Below are 4,299 nucleotides of genomic sequence, written 5' to 3'. Positions count from 1 at the left end.
GTTCTTTTAAACTTCTCCGTCACCGACATCGGGAATCCATCCCGAAACTGAATCGTAGTTTTTGGGATAGCGAACCGTTTTCAACATTGTGTCAAACTCGCCGGGGTGTTTTATGGTCTCTATCGGATTTGAACCAGCTTCCAAAACCATTTCGCTGAATAAAGACGGAAAGAAGTTGTTTTCTAAAGTCGTGTTGGTTTGTGGAATTCGATTCTGAGCGGCGTCTTTGATTTTGAAATCGCCTCGGAAATGGGCATCGGAAAGCAGCAACCAATTGGACAACGAAATAATTTCAAAGGTAACTCTTCCTCCGTCGTTTATTTGGGTCTTTGTCCCTACCGATGGTGAGATGATTACGTAATCCTCTTTCTTCTTGTTGAACGAATATTGAATCGGATCATACAATTGAAAGATTGGATCCAATCTGTAATTTTTGCTTGCCATTTTTATCCAATGATTTTAAACCCTTTTCCTTGTTTTTCTAGGGCTTGTCGTTCTAGTCTCTTATTTCTTGGTTCTCTTATTAACTGCAGTTCTTTAAGTTCGTCAGATTTTTTCACTGCATCGCTAATATTTACTCCTGCTTTTGCCACAGCTTGCGCATCTGATGTTGTTTGATACAAAATTGGCCACTTTGGGGATGAGAGATGTTAGCGCAGAGAAGAAACCGTCTCCTTCGATTTTTTTTTCGTGTTTTAAAATAAAAAAATTTAATGCGGTTATTTTTACTGTATTATTATTAGTGATCTGTGGTTTGGGTAATTTATAATTGGGGAGTTTGTTATAATACAGTTTGGAGGAGTGTGTTATAATACAGTTTGGGGAGTCTGTTATAATACATTTTAACAGTTTAGGGAGTCTGTTATAATACATTTTAACAGTTGTGTCTTTTCGGATATGACGCATTGAAAAAGCTGCGCATGCGCAGAAGTGAAATGGGTCATATCCGAAAAGACATATACTACTTACCTATGGGAAACTTCGAATTCTTTCTGTAATCGTTTTTTCTTTGGTTTGGTGTCTTGTAACGAGTGCTGGCGGTCTACCGAGCAGGAAAAGGCTCAACGCTCGGGCAAAATAACCCCATTTGGCAAAGTAAGGTCTTGGCATTTTCGCTCTATGTGGCGTATGGGAAACTTCCCATTCTTTCTGTAATCGTTTTTCCTTTGGTTTGGTGTCTTGTACCGAGTGCTGGCGGTCTACCGAGAAGGAAGAGTCCCAAGACTTGGGCAAAATAACCCCTTTTGGCAAAGTTAGGTCTTGGTATTTTCGCTCTATGTGGCCTATGGGAAACTTCCAATTTTTTCTGTAATCGTTTTTCCTTTGGTTTGGTGTCTTGTACCGAGTGCTGGCGGTCTACTGAGCAGGAAAAGGCCCAACACTTGGGCAAAATAACCCCATTTGGCAAAGTTAGGTCTTGGCATTTTCGCTCTATGTGGCCTATGGGAAACTTCCAATTCTTTCTGTAATCGTTTTTCCTTTGGTTTGGTGTCTTTACCGAGTGCTGGAGGTCTACCTAGCAGGAAAGGCCCAAAACTTGGGCAAAATAACCCCATTTGGCAAAGTTAGGTCTTGGCATTTTTGCTATATGTGGCCTATGGGAAACTTCCAATTTTTTCTGTAATCGTTTTTGCTTTGGTTTGGTGTCTTGTACCGAGTGCTGGCGGTCTACCGACCTGGAAAAGGCCCAACGCTCGGGCAAAATAACCCCATTTGGCAAAGTTAGGTCTTGGCATTTTCGCTCTATGTGGCCTATGGGAAACTTCCCATTCTTTCTGTAATCGTTTTTCCTTTGGTTTGGTGTCTTGTACCGAGTGCTGGAGGTCTACCGAGCAGGAAAGGCCCAACACTTGGGCAAAATAACTCCATTTCGCAAAGTTATGTCTTGGCATTTTCGCTCTATGTGGCCTATGGGAAACTTCCAATTCTTTCTGTAATCGTTTTTCCTTTGGTTTGGTGTCTTGTACCGAGTGCTGGCGGTCTACCGAGCAGGAAAAGGCCCAACACTTGGGCAAAATAACCCCATTTGGCAAAGTTAGGTCTTGGCATTTTCGCTCTATATGGCCTATGGGAAACTTCCAATTCTTTCTGTAATCGTTTTTCCTTTGGTTTGGTGTTTTGTACCGAGTGCTGGCGGTCTACCGAGCAGGAAAAGGCCCAACACTTTGGCAAAATAACCCCTGTTGGCAAAGTTAGGTCTTGCCATTTTCGCTCTATGTGGCCTATGGGAAACTTCCAATTCTTTCTGTAATCGTTTTTCCTTTGCTTTGGTGTCTTGTACCGAGTGCTGGCGGTCTACCTAGCAGGAAAAGGCCCAACACTTGGGCAAAATAACCCCATTTGGCAAAGTTAGGTCTTGGCATTTTCGCTCTATGTGGCCTATGGGAAACTTCCAATTCTTTCTGTAATCGTTTTTCCTTTGGTTTGGTGTTTTGTACCGAGTGCTGGCGGTCTACCGAGCAGGAAAAGGCCCAACACTTAGGCAAAATAACCCCATTTGGCAAAGTTAGGTCTTGGCATTTTCGCTATATGTGGCCTATGGGAAACTTACCAATTTTTTCTGTAATCGTTTTTCCTTTGGTTTGGTGTCTTGTACCGAGTGCTGGCGCTCTACCGAGCAGGAAAAGGCGCAAATCTTGAGCAAAATAACCCCATTTGGCAAAGTTAGGTCTTGACATTTTCGCTCTATGTGGCCTATGGGAAACTTCCAATTCTTTCTGTAATCGTTTTTCCTTTGGTTTGGTGTTTTGTACCGAGTGCTGGCGGTCTACCGAGCAGGAAAAGGCCCAACACTTGGGCAAAATAACCCCATTTGGCAAAGTTAGGTCTTGGCATTTTCGCTATATGTGGCCGATGGGAAACTTCCAATTTTTTCTGTAATCGTTTTTGCTTTGGTTTGGTGTCTTGTACCGAGTGCTGGCGGTCTACCGAGCAGGAAAAGGCCCAAAACTTGGGCAAAATAACCCCATTTGGCAAAGTTAGGTCTTGGCATTTTTGTTATATGTGGCCTATGGGTAACTTCCAATTTTTTCTGTAATCGTTTTTCCTTTGGTTTGGTGTCTTGTACCGAGTGCTGGCGGTCTACCGAGCAGGAAAAAGCCCAACACTTGGGCAAAATAACCCCAATTGGCAAGTTAGGTCTTAGCATTTTCGCTCTATGTGGCCTGTGGGAAACTTCCAATTCTTTCTGTAATCGTTTTTCCATAGGGTTGGTGTCTTGTACCGAGTGCTGGCGGTCTACCGAGCAGGAAAAGTCCCAAGACTTGGGCAAAATAACCCCATTTGGCAAAGTTAGGTCTTGGTATTTTCGCTCTATGTGGCCTATGGGAAACTTCCAATTCTTTCTTTAATCGTTTTTCCTTTGGTTTGGTGTCTTGTACCGAGTGCTGGCGGTCTACCGAGCAGGAAAAGGCCCAACACTTGGGCAAAATAACCCCTGTTGGCAAAGTTAGGTCTTGGCATTTTCGCTCTATGTGGTTTATGGGAAACTTCCAATTCTTTCTGTAATCGTTTTTCCTTTGGTTTGGTGTTTTGTACCGAGTGCTGGCGGTCTACCGAGCAGGAAAAGGCCCAATACTTGGGCAAAATAACCCCATTTGGCAAAGTTAGGTCTTGGCATTTTCGCTATATGTGGCCTATGGGAAACTTCCAATTTTTTCTGTAATCGTTTTTGTTTGGTTTGGTGTCTTGTACCGAGTGCTGGCGGTCTACCGAGCAGGAAAAGGCTCAAAACTTGGGCAAAATAACCCCATTTGGCAAAGTTAGGTCTTGGCATTTTCGCTATATGTGGCCTTTGGGACACTTCCAATTTTTTCTGTAATCGTTTTTCCTTTGGTTTGTTGTCTTGTACCGAGTGCTGGCGGTCTACCGAGCAGGAAAAGGCCCAAAACTTGGGCAAAATAACCCCATTTGGCAAAGTTAGGTCTTGGCATTTTTGCTATATGTGGCCTATGGGTAACTTTCAAATTTTTCTGTAATCGTTTTTCCTTTGGTTTGTTGTCTTGTACCGAGTGCTGGCGGTCTACCGAGCAGGAAAAGGCCCAACACTTGGGCAAAATAACCCCAATTGGCAAGTTAGGTCTTAGCATTTTCGCTATATGTGGCCTATGGGAAACTTCCAATTCTTTCTGTAATCGTTTTTCCATTGGGTTGGTGTCTTGTACCGAGTGCTGGCGGTCTACCGAGCAGGAAAAGGCCCAACACTTGGGCAAAATAACCCCATTTGGCAAAGTTAAGTCTTGGTATTTTCGCTCTCTGTGGCCTATGGGAAACTTCCCATTCTTTCTGTAATCGTTTTTC

This window comes from Lottia gigantea (assembly GCF_000327385.1).
Source record: "Lottia gigantea unplaced genomic scaffold LOTGIsca_33, whole genome shotgun sequence".
NCBI lineage: Eukaryota > Metazoa > Mollusca > Gastropoda > Lottiidae > Lottia > Lottia gigantea.
This window is presented reverse-complemented; position numbering follows the sequence as displayed.